The sequence below is a fragment of the Chlamydotis macqueenii genome, chromosome 3, assembly GCF_036417535.1.
Source record: "Chlamydotis macqueenii isolate bChlMac1 chromosome 3, bChlMac1.mat, whole genome shotgun sequence".
Classification (NCBI taxonomy): Eukaryota; Metazoa; Chordata; class Aves; order Otidiformes; family Otididae; genus Chlamydotis; species Chlamydotis macqueenii.
Window position 1 is genome coordinate 32,853,334 of NC_141558.1, and position 24,929 is coordinate 32,878,262.

Here is a 24,929-nt window from a genome sequence, read left to right on the forward strand (position 1 = left end):
TTTAATTAAATCCTTAAAATTAGCTTGCTCTTCACCAAGTTTGTCGAAGCAACATGTTTGACTTTAACACTTGTTTTTCAGTGTCCAGCTAGCAAAAATGATTGTTTAGTTCTTGTACACAAAAAAAAAAGAGTAGGCAGCGGATGCTCACCTTATAAGCTAGACCTGCTTAAATGGATGCTTTTAAAAAAATGACAAAGAACTAATTTTCCAGTAAGTAAAGGCTGTGTGATTTTTTTGTTGTTGTTTTTATTTAAAACAAAATCACATATGCTGAATACATAAGAAAAGTTTAATCAATTAAAGAAAAAAAACTGACACAAAACCAGCTATTGATTTCTTTATTGCGTAAAACTGAAACGCTACAGATGCCTGATCGCAGTGGCTGCTCCACTGTGTTGCATGGTATTTGTTTCATGATTATGTTCTGTAGGAACTTGTTCTACAATGATAGTATTATCTTCTATGTTTCCTGGGAGAAGACTTTCACTTTCTCTTAATTTTTGAATGTCTGTTTTCTAAGGTGTTTTCAGTTGAACAAGAGAACACCTTTTCCCAGGCTGATGCTATTTTCCTCAGGTGTGTGTTATTTCATAGTAATAAAGGTTTAAGGGAACTCTTTTCAAAAAGTATTCTTAAGTATTAAATTTTAAAAGTGTCATGGAATAGCATACACTTCTGTTTGTAAATGCTTTCCCTTAAGAATTTTTTGATTCCTCATCCTGGGAGTAAAATAAGATCTGCTGCTTCTTGACTTTTTTAAACTTCTAATTGCTTGTGTGTCAGCAGTTATTGCCCTTTTTATCGTTTTGTTACATTATTATGTAATAAACAGTGTTGAATGGGGTCTTGCATCTGTTGATCCATGAAAATTGGAAAGTTCTAGGGAAAGATGATATTCGAGATTTGAGAAATAATTCTGGCTTCAGAAAATGCAACAAAATAGAAATATATCTTTGCACTTTTCTGTAAAAAATGCATTCATCTATGCCCTAAAACTCTGTAAGTAAAGAAGTGGGGTAAGGGTCTTATGTAAAGCAAAATATTTTTAGTTAATTAGTTTCAACTGCAGATACATATTGAAAAGAAGAGGAAAGGAAATAAATTCTAACAATTGAAATCTTAGATTTCTTGTGTGCGTTGTACATTAAGAAGAAAAAGGATAATAAAGAAAGAAAATACTAGCGGCGCAACACAATATTAAGAAGTCATGGAAAAGGGGCTGTTTTCTGTTTGATATATTCATATACCTTAATATAATCAACATGATCCTATAAACTGTGACTTTACAGTAGATTCTGATCTTTGTCTATTCAGTGCACTGCCATTTAGAAAATGAACAAGTACGACCTTACAGATTTAATATGATAATGTATGCATAGCTGGTGTACGACATGAACAGTTTCAATCAGACACAATTCTGATCATTCTTGACTGGCCAAGATAGGTATATAATTTTATAAAATTAGGAGAAAAGAATCAGCCAACTAAAAATATAGCTAAAATGGTGTGTTCATATGCATGAAATAAAATGTTATTACTACATCTTGTTGCTTATGTTTATTAATTATGATATATTTGAAATACATTAATAGTATTTCAACACCCTTTTGCTTATGATTGTGCCATCAAAAAGATCTGTAGATAGCTGTAGTATTAGTGATACATATAATTAAAATTCTAATTTAAATAGAGTATTTCTTCTTGAATGAGGAATTTCTCCTGTAACAGGAACCTTTTAGAACCAAATTATTATTGCTGGCTCATTATGAACACTCTTAGTAAATATTAAGGCATATACTTATAATAAATATTTAAGGCTTATACATTAAATATTTCAGGCTTATATCTGTGGCAGATGTTTTTGGGAATAGGGTTGATTAGCTACTGGTGGGATATCTGTGTAGATGATTGGTCTGTATAGATGATCGTTTTCAAAGCATAGTCACCCCAGGAATCTGTTTCTGACTCCTCCAGTTCTTTACTCACTTCAGTGTTTCCAGTAATGTTACTGTCAACAGAAGGCAAACCTAGACTTAAATCCATTGAAAACCTGTACGTAGCAAGCTGCAGTTTTGGCTGAGAGGTTATCATACTTATCTGGAACTGTTCTTACATCCTTTCAGTACATTATGCACGTTTAATTGTCTTAATTTTCCCCAATGTGCTACTTTTTCAAGACCTTTAATTCATTATATGAATTGCTTTGAATTTATTGTTACCTCTTGATAACAAGGCAAATCCAGTCTCACTACTGTTAATAACAGACTATCACCTTTATGGTGTCTTAAAATCCAAAGCTACACTGGTATTTTAATTCCCATATCAAATTTGCAGTTATTATTATTTCTGAATTCAGTTTGCCCTATTGCATTTCAAATTAAGTTAACAATTTTCTTTGCAAGGTATTGTGTATTGAGTGTGTTTCTATTATCTTCATTTCTGTAATGGAATAGTTATGTTAGTTGTCAGCAGTGCAGAAGTGGCTGGTATCATTAGAGATTTCTAAACTCTTATATACCATATACAATAAACATACTATTATTTTCTTTCTGCTCTGGAATACAGAACTAATGAGCAAATACATTATGTTTATTAAAAAGATGTAGAAAAACTACCTTCATAGTATTAGCTTTAAAATGGAAAATTTTAAAATATGTTTTCATAAAACATATAGCTGTCTCAGTTGCACTGCATGTAGTCTTTTTTCAGTCTGTAAAGAAGTCATCTTAGAATCATAGAATCATAGAATGGTTAGGGTTGGAAAGGACCTTCAAAGGTCATCTAGTCCAACCCCCCTGAAGGAGCAGGGACAACCCCAACTAGGTCAGGTTGCTTAGAGCCTCATCCAGCCTGGCCTTGAACGTTTCCAGGGATGGGGCCGCCACCACCTTTCTGGGCAACCTGTTCCAGTGTTCTGTAACTCGCATCGTAAAAATTTTTTTCCTAATTTCCAATCTAAATCTACCCCCCTCTATTTTAAAACCATTACGTCTCGTCCTATTGCAACAGGCCCTACTAAACAGCCTTTCCCCATCTTTCTTGTAGGCCCCCTTGAGGTACTGGAAGACCGCTATCAGGTCTCCCCGGAGCCTCCCCTTCTGCAGGCTGAACAGCCCCAACTCTCTCAGCCTGTCCTCATAAGAGAGGTGCTCCAGCCCTTTTATCATCTTCGTGGCCCTCCTCTGGACCTTCTCCAACCGGTCCATGTCCTTCTTGTGCTGGGGGCTCCAGAACTGGACACAGTACTCCAGGTGGGGTCTCACCAGGGCAGAGTAGAGGGGGAGAATCACCTCCCTCGACCTGCTGGCCACGCTTCTCTTGATGCAGCCCAGGATGCGGTTGGCCTGGGCCGCAAGGGCGCATTGCCTGCTCATGTTAAGCTTCTCATCCACCAGCACTCCCAAGTCCTTCTCCTCAGGGCTGCTCTCAATCCATTCCCCGCCCAGCCTGTATTTGTGCCTGGGATTGCCATGACCCAGGTGCAGGACCTTGCACTTGGCCTGGTTGAACTTCATGAGGTTGGCACGGGCCCACCTCTCCAGCCTGTCAAGGTCCCTCTGGATGGCATCCCTCCTTTCCAGCGTGTCGATGGCACCACACAGCTTGGTGTCGTCGGCGAACTTGCTGAGGGTGCACTCTATCCCACTGTCCATGTCGCCGACAAAGATGTTGAACAGGGCCGGGCCCAGCATGGACCCCTGAGGGACGCCACTCGTGACAGGTCTCCACATGGACATGGAGCCGTTGACCACCACTCTCTGAGTGGAGTATAAAAAACAGAAGTCTGGAATAAAGAGGTGCCTAAGCCAGAGGCTGGTATAGGTAATTTTAATTAGTCCATGTCTAGCTTCTATTAAATCTGGCTTGAGCATTGTTATGTCAACATGTTAGGGAATAAGTTAATTTCATTGGGTAGATTTACAGCTCTTTGAAATTAATTATCTGCAGTGTTAGGTGGAGGATAATGTGGAAGCCATTTTGCTCTACCTGCATGAGAATGGGGTGAGCCTGGATATAACCTGCTTTTCCAAGGTGCGTCCATACAGTGAGTCTGATCACTGGAAATTAATTCACGTTGTGCAATGCTTTGAAAATAGAAAAGTGCCATTGTTGCTGTTGACAGACAGGTAATGTGTATACTTGTGCTGTGTCAGATGGTTAATATACTTACCCAGAGTTTATTCATGTCAGAGATAGCCTATAAATCATGGAGACATCTGGCAGTCAGAATCCTAGATAGTAATCATTTTGAGCTATTTCTTGAATGCTTTACACAAATGTATCCAAAATGAACACATACATTTCTGAATGGAGGACCAGATATGCGACATGCCATCTATTGGCAAACCAAGGGAGGTTGGTTTTGTATTCTGTCATCCATAGCTTCAGTTGGGATGCAAAAAAAAAAATAACCTAGCAGTGTAAATTGAAATGGAGACTGAGTGCACCCGGGCTGGGGCTCTCCAGGAGCATGGGGTGGAGCTGGCAGGATTCCCCAGGGAGGCCTCAGCATCATTAGAAAGTGAGGACGTACAGCCACGCCACAGCGATAGGAAAAGACTCCAGTGGGGAACTCTGCAGAAGTGGTTTCTTGGAAGCCACGATTTTACTTTATAAAGACATATGGGGCAGGCAAGTATTTCCAGCCATCTAAACTTTCATCTAATTCTCCCAGAAGACAGGGACCTTGATAGGTTAGCCCTAGAGACTGGAGACACTTTTGATCCTTTTTTTTTTTTTTTTTTTTTTAATCTTCTTTCTTCATTGTTGTTGAGCAAATGTGCAGGAGACCTCCAGGGAAATGCCTAGCCTTTCCTTAGGCTCGGGGGGCCTGAAGGAGCGTGTTGCTCAGTGGGATGCCTGAGGGGATATCCTATGCTAGCAGAGCTGACTGCTGATGTCCAAAGAGCTCAGTTGGAGCTATCAGTCCTGCGGCAGCGCAGGATGAGAAGTCTTTATCATCTGAGCAATGCAGTTTTTCCAGCAGTGGTCTGTTTTCTAGATATACTTGTTTTTTATTGCTATGAGACAATCTAGCCTGTCCCTTTGTTCAAACTGTGCCCAGCTGCAGTATCTGTGAACAGTTCTCCTTTAACTGGATTCAGTAAAGTGGAAGATTTCTTCTGGTCATGCATCATCCTTCTGTAAAAGGCCTTAGGTTTTGGTAATTGAACTGAACCCCCTTGTTCAGCCCCTGGATACCTCTGTTCCTTGTGGTCCCAACAAAACCGCTACACTGCCAACTCCTGGGCACATGAGAGTGCACTCATTTAAGCCCAAGTTGAGTTGACAGCCTAGTGTGTGCCCCTTACCCCCCTGAGAATTTATTCTCTTGATCAGTTTGTTTCTTCTGGGAATTTATTTCTTTCAGCTTGAATCATTATGGCTCTCATTCTTGTAAGATCCTTTCATGTGATCGGATATTTAACATGATATGTAGGGTCTTGGACAAAATATTACTTCTAATATTCATTTAAAATTGTCATAGTTCTGTATACTGCCAAGGCACAATTCTTTGTTTTTAGTAGTTTCAAAATAATGTGGAGATGCTAAATAGAACTAAATTTAGCAAACTGAATTCTAGGGTCACTTTGTCACCCCCAAACCAGAGAGATTTTAGCTAAAAAGAGATCTTGCTGCAAATATAGTTTTAATAAGATTTATGACCTATTAAGCATTATGAGAAACCGACAAATAGCAGAAAAAAATTCCAGAGAATGAAGTAATTATGAAGACTAGATGTAATCTGTGCTCTCTCTCGCTCTCTATTTCTCTTTTATTATAAATAACCTTAATCCTCATCCAGGATTAAAATTCAGTGTATTTTTAGCAATGCAATGTCCTAGATAAAAGATATTTCCATCTATGTTTTTGTATCTTTTGCATTCTAGAGCATTTTGTGATTTTACTTAACAGATGGATACTTCCATCTATATATCTCCAGTGCTGCAATTAGTCAGGCTTTAGGATAGTTTGTCCTACATATACTTAAGGTACATGATTTTATTAAATACAGTATGTGAGTTGAAGGATAGAAAAGTGTATGTCAAGCAAGCGAATCTATAGACAAAATTTCTGTAATATTTTGTGGATTTTTTTGAATTCCATTACTACAGGGATGCATTTGCAACTCAGCCTTCCTGTGGAGGTAAGTTAAACCCCTCCACAAAACTGTAATTATAAAATGGTATAAAATATCTGTTACTGGTTGTTTAATGACTGGTAAGAGATTAAGTGAAAATCTGCACAAAATGTAATCTGCATTTCCTTAAGGAGCAGATAAAATCTAATAATTTTTTAAAATACAGACTGAGATTTACAAAGAGCTGCAAGTTACTTAGGCTGAAGTTTAATCACTTGCTGTGCAATTTCAGTATTCCAGCTAAACCACCTGTCAACTAACTTACATGCAACAGGTTTACAGAAAATTTGGAATTAAATGTTATTTCCTCAGTGATCATAAAATCATAGAATGGTTTAGGTTGAATGGGACCTTTAAAGGTCATCTAGTCCAACCCCCCTACCCTGGGCAGGGACATATTCCACTAAACCAGGTCGCTCGAAGCCCCATCCAACCTGGCCTTGAACATTTCAGGGATGGGGCACCTACCACTTCTCCGGGCAACCTGTTCCAGTGCCTCACCACCTGTATAGTGAAGATTTTTTCCCTTATATCTAATCTAAATCTGCTCTTTTCCAGTTTAAAGCCATTAGCCCTTGTCTTATCACTACATGCTCTTGTCAGAAGTCCCTCTTCCACTTTCTTGCAGGCCCCCTTTAGGGAGTAGAAGGCTGCTATAAGGTCTCCCCAGAGCCTTCTCTTCTTCAGGCTGAACAACCCCAACTTTCTCAGCCTGTCCTCATAGGAGAGGTGCTCCAGCCCTCTGATCATCTTTGTGGCCCTCCTCTGGACTCACTCCAACAGGTCCATGTCCTTCTTATGTTGAGGGCCTGTCCTGGTTCCAGCTAGGATAGAGTTAATTTTCACCTGAGCTGGGAGAGGAACAGGAGCTGGTGGCACCCGTGGCTGGGGCACACAGCTGGGATAGGTCACTAACTAGCCAAGATCAGGGATAGTTTACCCAAATTGGCCAAAGGGCCATACCATCCCATCATGCTCAGTATACAAAGTGGGGATGGTGTTGAGGGGAGGTTCCTGCTACTCAGGAGGAAGTTGGGCATCAGGATCCACTGTGAGCTATTGTATTGTAAATTATGTGGTTAAGTATTTTCTGTTATTGTTTTTTTTGTTTGTTTGTTTTCCATCTCTGTTTTCTTTTCCTCTGTTGTTCTCATGAACTGCTTTTATTTCAACCCATGAGTTTTGCCTTCTTTTCTTTACTGATTCTCCTCCCTGTCCCATTGCAGGGAGGGCAGTGAGGGAGGAGTGAGAGACTGTGTGGTATTTTAGCTACTGAGTGGGGCTAAACTGTGACAGGGCTCCACAGCTGGATGAAGTACTCTGGGTGGGGTTTCACAAGAGCAGAGCAGAAGGGCAGAATCACCTTCTTTGACCTGCTGGTCACACTTCTTTTGATGTGGTCCAGGATACGGTTGGCTTTCTGGGTTGCAAGAACATATTACTGGCTCATGTTGAGCTTGCTGGGTCATGTTGAGCTGTTGATCTATTAGCTTGGTAATTAACTTGCCCGTGAAAAGCAGACTAACATAACAAAACTTTTGTGTTGGTGAGTTTTGTGAAAATGATTGGGGATATCACATTGTGAAAAGTTGATTATTACTGAGAAATATAGATTAATCATAGAGATGAGCAGATGTTGCTGGGACTCTTGATAATAGATGAGCATGCACATGATGGTTGTGTTGTCACAGTTGGAGGAAACTTTTGCATGTGACTGGGATGTTAGCGGCAGTGTAACTTGCACCTCTGCAATTGTGTGATAAGTGACCACAACTCATGTATTCTATTACTTTCCTGTACATCAGCAAAGTTAATTTTTCTGTTCAGTAACTGTTTTTCCTCTGGCTTCCAGAAATGGAGAGACGGCAGCTGAAGGTCCATTCGGGAAACTACTCTTAAGACTTTTGTCAGCCTGACAGCTTTACCCTTTAGGATCATTTAGATCAATCCTTTTAGTTGTAGAGAAACCTGCTTTCCTAGCCTGTTTCAGGGACTGATCTGACTGTCTTTGTGGGTGGGTCAGAGACTGCAGAGACAACTTCTTGCCCATGTAAGTGCAATGCAGCAGGAAAAGCAACAAGGTGGAGTAGGGAATTAAATGGAGGAAGATTTCATCCACTTGCTTTTCCTGTATTATTCTGGTTTTTACCCCTATGCTTTCAGCATAGATAAAATCTTACTCTTGCATACCTGTGAATATCCTATATTGCAGGTTATACCCCTTTGCTGTATACACCTAAGTATACGTTTTCCTGATCAACTGGCAAGTGTTTAGGAGAGTCTATTGATCACGTTAAAGGAGCTGCCCTCTTGGTCACTTCTGTAGACTGTTAAAGAGGAGGCTGGTGAGGTGTCCAAGAGAGATGAAGTCAGTACATTTACCTGTCAGACTGAGTAGGAATCAGTCCAGATGAAAACCCCTACATTGTACGTGAACTGTGTTTATACTTTCATTGTACTTTCTGGAGGAGATCAGTGTTCCTCAGAGTAATTCAGCTTCCTCTGAACTAGACTGAATCTGCTCTGAATCCTTCTCAGCTGTACTGACTAGCGACTCTGCCAAAACAGGAACCTAGTGTCATAGAAGGTACTGCAGACTTTTACTGTAGCTTCCCACAGCTACCACAGACGATGGTGGCTCTCAGGTAATTCCCATGTCATACCTGACAGCTCTACACTTTTATTTTGGAAATGTTAGGGTATTGCAGGTAGAATTGAATGCCAATGTTGAGGGAATTAATCCTACTATAGATTTTTGTTAGTTACAGTAGGAAATCAGACAGCAGTGATGGTCTGTAAACACATTTAGAAACCTATATTTAGTCTTATCTCAAATGAAACTCTACATCCTTGATCTGAATCTTCTGTGCAAACCTACACCTTCTCTCCCCTACAGACAACCTGACAGTTCATACAGCAGCAGATATTTTATTTAGCCTTTTGTCTTCTACATAAATTGACCTTCTTCAAAGCAGGTATCTATGGTCTTATGCAGTCTGTGATAACTGGAAAATTGTGAAAATATTCCACTATAGAGTTCAACTTGTTTTTTTTCCCCCACATTAAAGACAAACATTGACAAGAAAACATTGTATGTTACTGAAAATGGTACCAACCCACAGTTCACTTTTCAATATTTTATTTAGGTTATAAATTATTAGTGTTAGAAAATTATTTTTCCATTTCTTGAGTATAATTCGTAGACCTATGAAAACCAAAAATCTTTTTTTTAGCTCTGATCACTGTGCAATTAGACACTAAAAAACTCTTATTGAAATTTTGCTATACACAATCTTCAGGTATTGAGAGTGGCATAGTTCAACTGACTATGAGTATTTAGCTTCGTAAAGATCAGTAGTCAGCTAAGGAAAGAGTTTACTTAACTAGTGTAATCCAGGACAGAATGTTTTAACCTTTCTTGAGGCTAAGACAGTGATTGAAGAAAACCCAAGGTGGTCTTGTTGATTTAGAAGAAACTGTTTGTTTTTGTAAAAAGCTGACAGATTTGGGATACAGAAGAGAAGTGCTATAAGCCGTCTGGGCTGTTTCTCCCAAGTCAAAACTAAGGAGCGAGCCTAATACTTCAAGCTATGGAAGACTCAGGCAGGCTTAGCTAATCTATTATGTATTTCTCAGAGACTGTGCTCTTTCTGTAATGCCAGAGATACAGATTATCAAAAGTTACTGTAGGGAAAGCTTTGTGGAATCTCAATATCTGTTGCAAACTGTTAGGTACAGTTGTCTCCAGACTCCCTGCCTAAATTCCGAAGTTATCCATTGGGAAGAGAGCTGAAAGCTTGAGAGACCTGGGGCTCTTTTAGTGACACCCAATGATAAACAGAAATGAATACTTCAGCGACTGTAATTATATGAAAAGTAACTTATTTCATAAGTCTTTTGATACAGAAGTTCATGACTGAGTTAAGTTTGATTAAGGAGGCTGTTAAATCCATCCAAGCTGCATCTGAAATGCACTCAGATATTTTTTTTTTCTCCCAGTGAAGTCTATGCAGAGACACCGTTAAGACCCAAAGACCATAGATGGACTTCCAGTCATTTGTAAAACTGTTATGTTCTTTGTTTCACAAAGACAAGATTTATGCCAGTCAGGTGCATTTCTTCATTTTGAAGGTCTTGTTTGAGAAGCTTCTGTGGTGGGTGGACCTTGTCTAACTGCTATATGACCCAACAGAGGATGGTGAGAAAATAAGATGGAAAAGCTCATGGGTTGACATAAAAGCATGGTAATTGATTAACCAGTTCCATCATGGGCAAAACAGACTCAACCTGAGGATGATTTATTTAATTTATTGCCAACTAAAATAGAGTCGGATGGTGAGAAACAAAGGCAAAACCTAAAACAGCTCCTGCCTCCTCCCTTCTTCCTAGGCTCAATTTCACTCCTCCATTCCCAACATCTCTGCCTTGTACCTGCTGAGGGGTACAGGGGGATAGGAATGGGGGTTGTGGTCAGTTCATAACAGTTCCTCTCTGCTGCTCTTTCCTTCCTCACAATCCAGTGCCTTCATCTTGGCTGTGGGGCTCAGCTGTGCCCTGTGGTGGGTAGGTTGGAACCAGCTGTACCTGGCATGGGGCAGCCCCGGCCTCTCCTCACAGAGGCCGCCCTGCTGCCAGCAACTGTCATGGGATCAACTCACCATGTTCTGCTTAATTATTTTCTTTTCTTTGACCATAAATATCTATCACTACTGCTCTCTTCAGTGAACTGACTAGGTTTAACAATTTGACTTGATGCACAAAACAAAAGCACAAAAGCTTGTTTTCAGTGTAAAGCATGTAGATTTTTGAAACTTTACTTTGGAAGGTTTTCCTTTTTTAAAAAAATTTTCTCTCCTTTTTTAAAGGTAGAAGATCCTTTCTACAGTCAGTGGCACACAGGTTATCAACATCCTTATTATAGGTTGCTTTCATTTTTTATTTTGTTCTCAACTTTTGATTACTTTGGTGATTACCTGCAAATCTTGAAACTATATCGTAGCACGTTTTGAGACAGTGTTACTTACAGGCATTATTAGGCTAATTTATAATTAAACAATAATTTTGTAGATAATAATACTGCATTTAGCATCCTACTGTTACATTATGCATTGTGTAATAAATTAGAATCTTACAAAAGCAACTTTGTATACACCAAGTGGATGAAAATGAGTTAAATGATGATCAGAGAGCTAATTCTAAACTACCATCAACATAAAATGTCTGTCTTTCTATTTTAGCCCAAGAAGGATCAGGTTTGGGGTTTAACTGCTTTAACATTTGCTTTTAAAAGCCACTCTTTTGGAAGTACTAAATTATAGCAAGAAGAGCTTCCTGATATACAACACCTTATATTGCTTGTAAGTTGGCTGTTTTCTCAAAACGCGTCTCACATATTGTGCTGTCTACCCTTTCACTTGGTTAAGGCCTTCAATTTCTTTGATAGCAATCTCATTTTAGTATTTTATTTTAGAGCTGTTCATAGGCGACTAAGAACTCTATTTTTTGGCCTTATCTGTGTTATAAATGTAGCTACTACAATGTTTATGGGCTTTTACTCCTTGCTTTTATTCTTCATTTTATTTTTTTGTCCTTTTAACTATATAACCTACACAGCTTATATTTTAACAATAATTACTATTTCTTAGCAGTTTATCTTACTGAATAGCTGAAAGGTATGTACGCTCTTAATCTTTCCTCCTTCTTTATGTCTTATAGCCTTCTGTATGGCTAACTTAAGCTGCCCAGTAATTTCCTTTTCCAATTTAAATGTCACACAGTATTACATTAAATAAGTGCAAATAACTTATGATTCCTGTGCTTCAAAGAGCCTGGAAAGAGAGCAGCGTTCAAGATCAATGTAGCATATAGCAACTTTCAGGCTTCTGTCTTGTAAACTCTTTGGGGTGACTAATATAGCAAATACTGTAAATGTTTCAAAAAGAAAAGTTCCTCATGCTTGCGCACCAAGTGACATGGCATAGTCTGAGCGACTTTTTCAAACAAAGTGCTTAAATCACTATATATAGTAATATTTCTTATGGAGGATAAGTAAACATACATTGATTTAGAAACAGAAGAGACACTTCTGCTTTGATTCAATTTGAAAGATAACCATTAAAATCATACAAAACCCTTGATACTATAGTCAGACTTATGCAGAGCATGACATTCAATGCAGCTCTTAAACCTTTCAGTTCTGTCATATTCTGCAAGCAGCAAATGCTTATAAGGCTAGCAATACTATCACTGGTGGTCAGAGAGGGAAAAAAAAGTTTATTCTAGTGGTTGAATGTTAAACTTAAGGATAGTTCTTGTTTCCTTAAAATTGGCAGGAAAAAAGTGAAGGATTTGCAAATAAGATTGCAATGCCACATGATGATTACAAAATTTGCTGGACCTGCTTTGTTCCATTTAGAGCTTCAGGCTCTCACATTCAATTGACCACTGTTTTCCACTGTATACTAAGAGGCCTAGTAAGCTCATTTCTTAGGTGGTTTGTTGTAGTGCACGTCTTATGCTGATTTTGCCTGAAGAGATGTAAAGCTTGCGAGAAAGCATTTTTCATAAAAGAGAAAGATAACCCTGAATCCCTAGATGCCTTCTTTATTTTCTGAAGAAAAATCCCCAAACCTGAAGAACAAATCCCAAAAGAAAAAAAATCCAAACTGAGGAAAGGAAGTAGAGTTTCCTCTGAAGTAAGTTTTATTTGTCCGTGCATCATCTCTGTTCGAAACGCAATAATCTTTGATATGTGACGAGACAACCCAATTGTGTTGCTTTCCCAGCACACTTGTTTCCCTTTAATTTCTGATATTTGTCCTACTTTCTCCCTATTACCTCCCTCTGGAGTTTTCTCTTCCACTTATTGTTGCCTCTTTAACTTTTCTCTTCACCCTACTTTGAACCTTTCCACCTGTTTGTCCATGTCCTCTTGGACGCTCGTTCTTCTTGGCCACCTCATCCCACAAGTCTTCCCTCTTACCTTGTATTCTTTTGTCTAGAGACAATAAAGAACTGAAGTGGTTAAGAGAAAGTTATTAAAGACGACAGGGTCAGAAGAGTCTGACCTCCAGTGAACCAATCGTATTTAAGCTGGGATAAACCGCTGGTTTTAGTATAATCATCTAAAACTTCCAGAGACAACCAGAGTAGAACAGTGCTAACCTTTTTAATATATAGTCTACTGACCTGATTAAAGTATTTCAGTATAGAGTAAAAATTCATGATAAACTAGAGAGAAATACAAATGAATTATTAAACTCGCATTCTAGAAGCAACAGATATTATTGAAATAAAATCTTCTAGAAAACCTTTCATAAAACCTCACAGTTAGGAATGAGGGTGTAATTATCTGATTTCTCTATATGTCTGGTTTGGATTTAAATAACCAAAGTTGATTTGCTTGGCTGGGATGATTCTGGTGGCTATATTACGTAATCTGAATTTTTTAAGAAAAGATGGATTAAATCAAAACTGAGAGGAGTGGTACTGTGTACAAAAGATTACCAGATGAGTTGATCAAAATGATCTTTTCAGTTCAAAAGATTGTCAAAATTTCCAGATGTGCTATGTGATTAGAAGTACTCCTGCTTCTTGCAAAACTTGTGGTTGTGTTTAGTGTTCAGCTACTTCAAATATGACCGAATACTGAACATTAAATACAACTAACCTTTGTCTGCAGGAAAGGTGATCCAAGGTTAGACAAAAGTAGATGGACCCGACCAGCTCTGGAAGCTCTTGTTGTGTCAAGAGGCTACCCTCTACCAAGCAAGGAATAAGGAAGTTCTCCCCTTAGTTGCTGACATGGTTCTCTTTCCTCTATATAAGGTGCAAGGGTCCAGGGAGCTAGCATTTAAGAAGGATCTAGCTGACCATTACATTTCTTCTGTCTCCTGATACACACAGAAACTTGCAATGTGCAAATCAGTTGCCTGGCTAAAAGGATTGATTGCTTCTGTTGAACAGACTGTACATGTGATCACAAAAAGTCTGTGCCAATGTATAAATGTGGATGGAGGGCTCATGGTCCCTGTATTTGTACCGCCATGAAGTACACATTCCTCTATTTCTGATACTAAAGGGGCAGGATATCCTTAATTGTTGCCTCTTCTCCCTATACCTTTAAGTCATCATTGCACTGTATGCCTTTTATTTGTTTAGGAAATACAAAGCCTCATTAGATATCTGTGAATATACAGGTAAGTGCAGGAGATCAGAATGATTGTCTCATCATCTAGCAAAGTTCTGATCTCAATTTTTGAACCTGTTTTTGTAACAGTAGCTTCATCAGATAATGAAATATCATTACTGTTTGAATTTCCCAACTGTAATGTTCTGCACTGCTTTACATCTTCTTACCATTGAAACTCTCCTCTTTCCCTGTGTGGTCTGCCAATAGTATTACAAATTCAGGACAGTGAACTTCTGAAATTGATACTGGGGATGATCTGTGAATTGGCTCTGCGCTGTTTAGATCAGTTAAAAATTTTCTAGTATTCTTATGCTGATGCGAAACTCCTACTGCATTTTCCTGCCCCATTTTCCTTTTCCTTATCTTCCATATTCAAACTCAGTTGTTTATCCCTTTTTCAGTCACCCCGTAGTCTTTACTCTCCTAAAAATCTACAGTTTTCCTTACCAAAATTACGTTGTTTTCGCCCAGTTTTTTTTTTTGTTTGTTTGTTTTTTAATCTTAGATATCCACTCAAATTTGTTGTAGAACACTGATATTCTCTCTTCCCCTTCCTCAAATCTTCCATCCCAGATTTACTGAGATTCCTTTGTGCTCGGGCTTGATAGCACAGATAGCACAGACTTAACCAACTTAGCCTCAGACTCTGCACCTGAAGCGAGAGGTGGGAGAATTAAGAGAAAGGACCATGGACATCTCAGAAGGTAGGATCAACAAAGATTAAATGTAAAAAAACAAAAAAAAAAACAAAACAAAAAAAAGACAAAAAAACTTTGTCATTCTCTTGGTAAGGGAGTAACTGCACATAGTAGGTTGAGCCAACTCATATGGTGTGTTGTGGTTTCTTAGAATAGTCTGGTAGCTTTTTCAGAAGAGGTCAGTTGCTGATCTGTGTAAGGCAGAATGTTGCACAAAGAAAGCATTTGTTTTAAAAATAGCTGTTATAAGCATTTAGGAGGTTGCAGTGATACTATGAAAGTGGGAAGAATATACCTTCTGTAATTACAAGATTGCATAACAAAAAATAAAGCTTCAGTATTTTTAATTATGTGAAGAAAGCTATAAACTTAAGGGTGAGTCTGGGATAGGTTGTGAATTGTGAATGTATATAACATGTATAGGGCATAATCCTAGTTGGTGCTTAGTCAAAACCATTACTGGGCAGTACTAACTGTTGCAAAATACTCATTTATCTGTAGGTATCATATGATACTTAACACCCCCCAAGCCTGAAAAGTGCTGTCTAGCTATGTATCCACCATAATGTTTTTTTTTTAATTCTGAAAACTAAATATTAATAATATGAAAATGCTGTGCAGTCATATAATATGAATTTTAATTTTTCACTGAGAATGTTTGCTCTTGCTTGCTTAAGAAAAGTTAAAACATGAATTATCAAACTGGTAGAGGTTTGTCATTATTTCATTTATTTGAATTTCTAGGTTTATCCAGATTGTGTTTAGTATTGTATCTGTATGTGCTATCATGAAGTATCTGTAACAGATCAATCAGAGACCATTTCACATCTTTGCTCTCGGCCTCAGAAGAACAGTGGCAAGGGCAGCGGTTGTCCCTGGCAGCAGTGGTGAGTCCAGGCTGTGTGTGGGGCTGCCCAGGCATGGGAGGAAGCACACCTTTGGTGCCACACTCTCCCTTACTGAATCACTTGCAAATTAGATGCTTAGATTCACAGTCTTGTTTTAAGGCTCTGACAGCCTTATTCTCGGCTTTGTGTGGACTTGGGGATGTGGGATCTCTAAGCAAAACTCACAGCCAGAACTTCCCAGCATAGGAGTTGGTGAGGAGCAGAGGGAAATTCTGGGTAAGCAGAGCTGATAGTCACCCAGTGCAATTCCCTGTGAGTGGAGAGATGATCAATCAAAGTGGTCAGAGAAGGTCTCTGTCAAGCTGCACAGCAGAGATCACTGCAATGAGATTATCCTGCAATACGTCAAAAATATGTTTTCTCTCCTCTCAACCAGAGTAGTTTTGGGCATTTGTTTGAACTGATGTGCTGCATGCACTCTCTTACGTTCCCTGGGCAGGTAGTTATGTCATTCATAAAAATCTTTGTCCTAACGTGATTGTCACTTTGCTGTCTATTCAGCTCATGAAGTGTTCCCTCTGGGAACACTCCTGAACTGCCAGCCATCCTCTGTTGTCTTCTGTCCCTATTTACACACCAGTAAAGATCCTTCTGTTCTTCATAGCCCCTGGATTTCTACATTGTGTCTGAATATTGTCTCTGTTAGTCCCAGCTCTACGCTCTCTTCATTTGCATCCAAGCAGTCTCTGTAAGCTTTGCTTATCTCCTGTGTTCATTGCTCTTTCTCCTAAATTGTCTGTGCAGACAGAAGTGCCCAGAACAGATGATCTGGTTCTCCCATGCTCCTAGTGGCTGTCAAGACCAGTATGTTCTCCTGAGTAACTCAACAGTGGCCTGTATTTCACAGTTTGGGAACCCTAAATGCAGGTTTTAGACAGACAGTCTCTTTTGAATCTGGAGGGAACACCATCAACTGTTAACATCTTACTTCAACACAGGATAGAGAGACTTAATCTCTGGAGATGCATTTATATATGATAAATATAAAACAACTTAGTTCTCACTAATGCATACTGCATACTTCAAGCACACAATCATTCCACCAGCATTTGGTGATGGTACTCTCAAGCTCTCAGATAGCTGAGGGAAGTGGCTATGCTTATAGATTGTTGTATCCTGGAAGAAAATAGGTCAATATGTTGTGGGCTTTGCATAGTTGCTTATGTGAGTACAGTGCCTTTCCAACTCAGAACTTTTCAGATTTGGTGTATTGTTTACTTTAGGGCAGAAACCTATGTAGATAGTAAGGCAAAAAAAGAGGCAGACCTTCTAGCAGTAAATATTGCAAGCAATAATACTTAATGTAGTTAAGAACTATAGGACAAAGATATTTTAAATTCTGAGTGCTTTATTCATACAGAATCACAGAATGGCTGAATTTGTAGTGGATTTTGGAGAAGCTCTAGTCCTCATCCGTACCCAGAGAAGGCCCAACTGTATGAGGTTGCCAGGGCCATGTCCTGTTCTCCAAGGATGGAGAGTCTATAACACTATTTTTAATTTTTTTGTGTGTTTAAGAATAGAAAAATCAGAATTTAGTTAATGCCTATCAAAATCCCCTATGACCTCCATCCGTTGACCTACTCTCCTTTTCCTTCCATGAGCTTTTTTTTTTTACTTCAGGAATTTGACTCTGCAATTTAACTGTGTTTCCATTTTGACTAACCTTCTTTACAACATCTGTACAGCTACATGTTTTAAATTTATTCTGTCATAAATTATTTCCCATTCTATACAAAAAATCCTTCTTCCCTCTCTACATTCTCCCTCTTCTACATTTGTTTTGACAGAGTTTGTATAAAAGAATATTTATATAAAAGAATAGTATATAGACATAAATAATGGTATTGTAGTGCAAGCTCCCACCGAGATGATGTACACACTCATGCACTATTAAAGACCGTCTTGTTCTGAGCATTTGTATATTTTTACTGCATTTTGTAAATATATAAGTGGAAAAAATGGAGTGGAAAGCTTTTGGTAAGTTCTTACTGTTTTTTGAATGAGAACTAAAAACAGTCCTGACTGTAACCTGTTTCATGCCATTTACCTTATTTTGTTAGACTCCTATAAGTTTTTTTAAAATTATTTTTATGTTCCATTTATATCTGTAACTATGGAAACCATGAAGTGATTAAGACGAGTATAGTTGATGCTCCCGTAGCTCATCAAGACAGCCAAATGTTCAAATAGCTAGACCAAACTTTTTGTTGTTTTTAAGAAGGTTATAAGAATATACAATAATTATCTATGAGATAGTGATCTCTAGTGTAGCTTAATGGTCTGTGAAAAGTGGATATTGATGTTACAGAAAATGTGACTAGCAATTCATGGCTACTACAGTATCAGAAATATATTAAGAAATTGAAGGAAATTCAGGTAAGAGAAATAAAATTGAAAAAGAAACTGATCTATGAGGAAAGGATGAGACCAAAGCAGGGCTTTCTGCAGCTGGGATTGTTGCTGGGGCTTAGAATTCTCTCACTGCCGAGGGAGTAAAAATACTGAGAGTGAAACTAGGTAGTGTGAACGAGCTGAGAGAGGAAGGAGTGAGCATAGCAATATGGAAAATGGAGTTCAGTGGAGAAAGAATTCTATGATTTAAATTTAGGGTTAGCAGGAACCTTTAACCTAGTCCAGCCCCCTGCAAGGAGCAGGGCCATCTCCAACCAGATCAGGTTGCTCAGAGCCCTGTCCAACCTGGCCTTGAATGTTTCCAGGGATGGGGCATCCACCACCTCCCTGAGCAACCTGTCCCAGTGTTCTACCACCCTCATTGTAAATTTTTTTTCCCATTTTTCCTTTTTTTTACTTATGTAGTAGGTTTAGGAAAAAAAAAACCAAACTTGCAGGGGGAGATTACTTCAAATTACTGTGTGTAAATGTGCCAGTGTGAATTTTTAGACAAAAACAAAGACTTGTCCACTAGTGATCCTGGTTTCTTCCTTAGACTCCAAAGGCATTCTCAGAGAAGGACATTGCAGTAGTGACTGACACCTGGGTGTTTGTGGTTTTAGAGGTATTATTTCATAGGATAACTTTATAGTTGCCTGAATGTATCACTTCCAACACTCAGTTTGCTGCAGGATTATTCTAGAGAATGTTGCATTTTTGTGGAAGTTGTTGGGAGCTTTCTGAAAAATTGGCAGCTATAGCTGAGAGATTTTGGCAGAAGGGCATGTGAAGAAAGTCAGTTGTTTTTTTGTTTGTTTGTTTTATTTTTATCTTAAAATGACTAGTAAAGCTCTTGCTACCAGCAGTGTCAATAAAACTGGCATTAAAAGCCCTTTTGTTGTTAACTCCTTGAATCATTCCTCAGCTGCATCTTTTCCGCATTTTTCCATGGGCAGTTTGTAATTCTGGGTTTAGAAACTTAGGCCAGGAATAACATTAGGATCAATGTATCAACTGTGTGTTCAGTTGCCTAAAAGCAGGCATCTGATACTATTTTTAATGCCCTGCAGTATATAAGACATGCACAGGTGGCTGGTAGATGTGTCGTAACTCCTGTGGCAGGCTTATGCCCTCTAAAGTGGGACTTAAATGGGCAGCCAGGTGGGATATGCTGGTTTATCTCTAATGGCACTAGCCTATCATCAGGCACAGGATTTTTTTGGCACACATTTTATTTTGGATTCTCTCAGTCAAACATGTGGATGGCACCGCAGACTTTAAGGTGACATGTAGTTCTGTAGGCTACGGGGCCTTGTTCCCTGTCAACATGTCTTGTGGTTGAATTGTTACGTAGATTCTGTGATTGTACTAATGAAATATTTATAGGGCTTTTATATAACTGTCTATTTCATGAAACTTTTAAGAACATAATCCCTTCAAAACTTCCATGCCTGTGCAAAATTTTATCACATTTGTCCAGTGGGTTAAAACATTATTGGAGAGTGTGGGGAGAAAAGGGGGAAGAAACTAGGCAACTGTCAGCATAAACTTCATTTTCTTGCCAAACTGGGATAAAAACATCAAGCTGAAAATCTAAGTTATGTGGGAAATCTGCTCTGGAAGAACAGAGAGTGCTAAAACGACTTTAATATCACAGTCCTGAAATGGCTGAGCCCTCTATGTCTGATCAGCATCAGCATGGGCAAAGTGGTCCTCTCCCTGTTTGGAGGGGAGAATGGTAGAGAATTGTACTGTCCTTGTGAACCCTTCAATCTAGACGAGAGGCTTCATCAAAAGCAGAACCTAGACCCCTAGGCTAACAGATTAAACCTAATCTGGGACTATTCCTAGATGTTACAGTACCTGTGCTAGTAAACTGACTACAGGCTGCTTGGCACACTCTTGGTCTTCTGCCTGCTAGCACTTTCTCATCAATTTTTCCTAGTGCTTTAGGAGTTAGGACCCTCCAATGCTCACCTCCAGGAGACATTTTGTTTGCAGCCAACTTGCTTTGAAGTAGAGCAAAGATCCTAGCATAGGTGCAGGTTGTTTCCTGTCATTTGGCTTCAGTCCTCAAAAATGTTTTTGTGCAAGTTTAATGTACTAATGTATTGGTGTCATTTCAAGATGTAGCTTAACAGGAGACAGTGAGCCACTGCCATAGAGAAAACATCCTTTTCTCTCCATTAGCCTCTGTTCCTGGACACATGATTTCACTACACATCATAGCCCTGCATGAGAAAAATAGATGTGACAAAAAATGAAACCAATTTAAAAATACAGATGAATTTCTACTGTATTTTTAAATGCAAGTGGCTCCCGGGAGTACCTGACAATCAAGGAAGAGGATACGATGGAGTATGTGGTATGGAGAAACTGGGAGCAAGGAAGGGAGAGGACAAACCCTGATAAACAGAAAGAAGAGCAAGAGAGGAGGGAGGTGGGGAGAAAACCTTCCCTTTTTGTGACCAGGAGACATTAGATGAAATCAACTGTCTGTACAATTTTAAAAAATATGTTTTAATGAAAGCTTAGATTCACAGGCACATTTTCATTAGAAAGGTGGAGTTGTTTACTTATTTAGATTTTGAACTAATGCAAGGATTCAAGTAGATTTTCAGCTTCATTTATTTATATTTTAATGGAGTAAAGCCATCATGACACTTAAGTTTTATTATAGAATTCATTTTGATATAGCAAAAGAGATAAATGCAATGCTGTATACTAATTTCATGGTTTGCTGCATGTTTTATGTTATCCCAGAAACATTAAGTAGTACATAGTGTAACTTAATTCTGTGAATTAATAGTTTCGTAAAGAGCAAATTGATAACATTTCTTCTGTCTAACTTTTCAAGAGATGATTTGTAGGATGGTGGCGGAGCTCTGCTGAAGTTAATGGTGCCTGAGGCAGAGAAAAGAGTCTACCTAATTAGATATGTATGAAATAACTCGTGTCTTCTAGAAGAAGACGGCTAAAGGAACATTAACAAAAGCAATAAACTGAAACGATGTTGTGTATACACCCTTCAGAAAGGAAATAATTAAAATAGCATGAGGGTTCAGTAAGGAATAGCTTGTGGCCTGCTGTGTTAGCTCACTTGTTACCTAATTTGCTGTACAGAGATGAAGCAGGATGTATGGCAGGCAGTGTAACTGTGGGTTTGCTGTTTCTAAACTCATGAAGCGTGAAGGAGTGTGCTCCTGATGGAGCGTCCTCAGAATCTGGGCTTGGGTGAAGGATTTGGGGAACTTGCTCTGACCTTAGTCTCAATTTTGCCTGGCATGTGTTACACAAATTTGGTATAAAGTTTGTCCCCGCTAATGTTACTTCAGCCTCCCAGTGCATGTTTCAACGTCTCCAAATTTGCATTTGAAAAAAGCCTTTTCCTGCATTTTAAAATGCAATTTTGAAATATGTAATCATGAAGAAGTGTTCTTATTTTTGTAACTGAAAATACTCTTTTTCTCTGTGTGTGTAGTTGTGTATATTATTTACTATGGGCTCTTTCAAGTTGGAATTTCATGTTGTGTTAGTACAGGAATACTGTTCCTCCTCATTGTGGATCACATTCAACAGTACCTGTAAGAGTAAGTTTGAGGAATATTTTTTTCTGTGAATGAAACACCTTGTATTCCACATGAAGGCAAGCATGGGATCCTTCTAGCATGTTTTCACACAGCCTGTAAAGTTTCCACGTGAATCCATGTGGGAGCTGTTGACCCACCTCTGCTGAGTCCTGTATGTGCCACTTTGTTTTTGTTATATAGCAGTAAAACCCCGAACCCTTTGCCATGCTGTGAAAATGCACATTTTTCCAGAGCCATGCATATGAACCCTGTGAATGAGTAGCACCCCTTTCCTGGTTCTCTTGAATAGCTTCATGTGCGGATATGCATTGACCTATGCAAAGATGCCACAAACCAGAAACAAACCCAACAACAAAAACCAGACTCTGGATGTCTGGAATGACTTACTGTAGGACTGCATCCAGGCTCACCATCCAGAATACAGTAAACAGACTATTTTTTAAGTGACAGGCCAGAGTAAAATTGTCTAACACTCTTCATTTTACTGATGCATCGCGTGGAGGTCCAGAAGCCACATTAGAGAACTGTAATCCTTCATCAGAGCATTTGTTTGGTTGCCTAACATCTGTGGATTGTTACGATAAGTTATTACACAGACCTGCTTTAGTTGAGATTAGTTTGGACCACATCCCAGTATATTCAATCAGGATATAATTCCTGCATGCTGCTAAAGTGCTTGCTCCACATACTTCTCTAAAAATGTTTTTCAATATACAGTTTTGTCACTGAAACTGTTCTGTCACCTCAAGTTTTGGTTTTTTTTTTTTCCCTCTTAAAGAAAAGCTTTTATTATTTTTCCTTTTGGACCGGATATATCTCAAGGCAAATGTAGTATTTTAAGTTCTGAAGAGATTCCTAAACAAGGATGGTAGTGTAGCTTCTATGTGAGTATAATGCAGATTTCCTACATGTGTAATCTGTGGTCATTGGTATGTATTGTGTCCAAACTGCAGTGTTTGACAGCTGTAAGAAAATGGTTTTGTATTTACATGTCTAGTATTTCTTCTTTCTCAATTCTGTATTTTTCTGTGTCTATTTGTGCATTAGTTATTCCTTTTTGTTTGGATTTAATAATATTTTGCATAAAATGAATTACAATATCAAAGTTGATTATGTAAATTAATGGAAATTTCTTGAAGTTTATTATGTACTTTATACATATTTTAAATGATCAAATACATTAAATTGTAAATGAAGTCTGTTACCATCTTTACATATTTAAATGTACTTGCATATATACATACATATGTTATTTAATTAGAATATTTAAATTTTACTTTAGTATTCCTTATGCTTCCTTAAACAAACTCTAGTTTATTTATTTTGTTAACACTTTTTTCAGCTTTCCCTGATAAACTGATAAAATACAGGCATTAACATATTTTTCATTAATGACTTTGGTTTATAGCATTGACATAGATTTTATACACGGATACATATGCATGCACACATGCTGTCTAATGAGTCAATTGTGTCAGAGTCTTTAAAGACATTTTAAAATGTGTTTGTTTTTTTTCCTTTTAGTCTTGCTGTTTTTTAAAATATCTGTCATAATAATACCAGATAGACTAACAATCTATTATCTTAGAGCAGATAGTCTGATAAATGGAATCTGTTTTTTGAAGTCTACTAGATGAAGGAAATTAGACATTTTGGAATCAATGAATCTTTTTCGTAAAGGACTAGCATTTATTTTGTTGAAGTTGCTGTTCCTATTATCCTACTGAGGGTCATCTGTTTTTATCATAATACATGCTTATGCCACTGTTGAAAAAACTATAGCTTTTCTTTAAGGTTTTTTTAAAAAATAAATTAAAATTTTAATAGATATTTTATTATACTTAAATAGAAGAAATGTAACAGTAATCTTTTGATGAAGGCACAGTCCAGATACAGGGAGAAGAGCTGGATGTCTTATCAGTGTGATTTGGTCAAACAGTGCAGAAATGGCTTGGAAATTCTGATGTAATCTTCAGACCTAAACAGATAGTCTATTTTAGGATATTTTGAATAAATTTTAATTATATTTAATATGTTAAATGCCTAAAACTTTCATCATGCCATGTAAGCCATGCACTTCCTCCCTAGGCCGGAGAATAAGGGAGCTCGGTACCAGAGCTTTGTCCTATTGCAGTTTCTTCTCTAAAGTGATTGTTTTTTCTGTTCCTTTTAATCTTAAGTGTTGCAACTGTTGCATCATTGCTGTGTTTACACAAAATAATTTAAGCATATTTTTCATTCCAAGTTTTGTCACCCTTCTGACTATCTTTACAATTTTACCCATTCTTTTACATCATTCCACATGAAACTAAAATATTTTCTTTGCCATTTTCCTTATTAGTTGACAGCTTTGCTTCTTCTCATCTCTATCTGTATTTCTGACAGAATTCTTACCACTGGTATATTCTTCATGCATTTTGCCTTTTTTGTTCTTCTGCCTCCAAAACTCCTTTTGTCTTTGTCACAATTTTTTCTTAAATATTCACACACTTTAGAGTCCTGATTAACCTTTTCTTTTTCTTTGGTGATTTACTCCTGTATGTAAGACTGTCTTGTACCATATATAGACTTCAAACATAGAGTTTAACTTTTCTGTATGTGGTCCTGTTTATCTGCATATCTGGAATTTAAAAAAAAAAAAATTAAAAAATCCTAAGAAGCACCATTTATGTACACAACTTAATTATGATTGTCAGGAACATGTGTTTCATGTATTTATTATTTACAGCTGTGACTCAGAGACATGGTAAATGATCGTTTCTAAGTAGTACAAAATATGGTACTCTTGCATTCTTTTAATTGGTGCATTTAGTTCTTTGTTAGTAGGTTTCTTAGGTCTTACCTTACATCTCTGGTAAGTTGTTGTTGTGGATGCAGCTAAAACCATGCACAGTAAATGCTGAGGTTATTTGCAGGATAATGTTGAATTATGTTGCGTGAGAAAAATTAATTTACGGGAAATAGCATGTCAGTTTTCTACGGCGGTGGTGGTTGGGAGTTAAC

At 38.0% G+C, this 24,929-nt stretch overlaps 1 protein-coding gene across 33 annotated transcripts in view; it reads left to right on the plus strand.

The window, feature by feature from the left end:
• RIMS1 (regulating synaptic membrane exocytosis 1) overlaps positions 1–24,929 on the plus strand; it is a 338,013-nt gene that overhangs the window by 128,805 nt on the left and 184,279 nt on the right. The window lies entirely within an intron of this gene.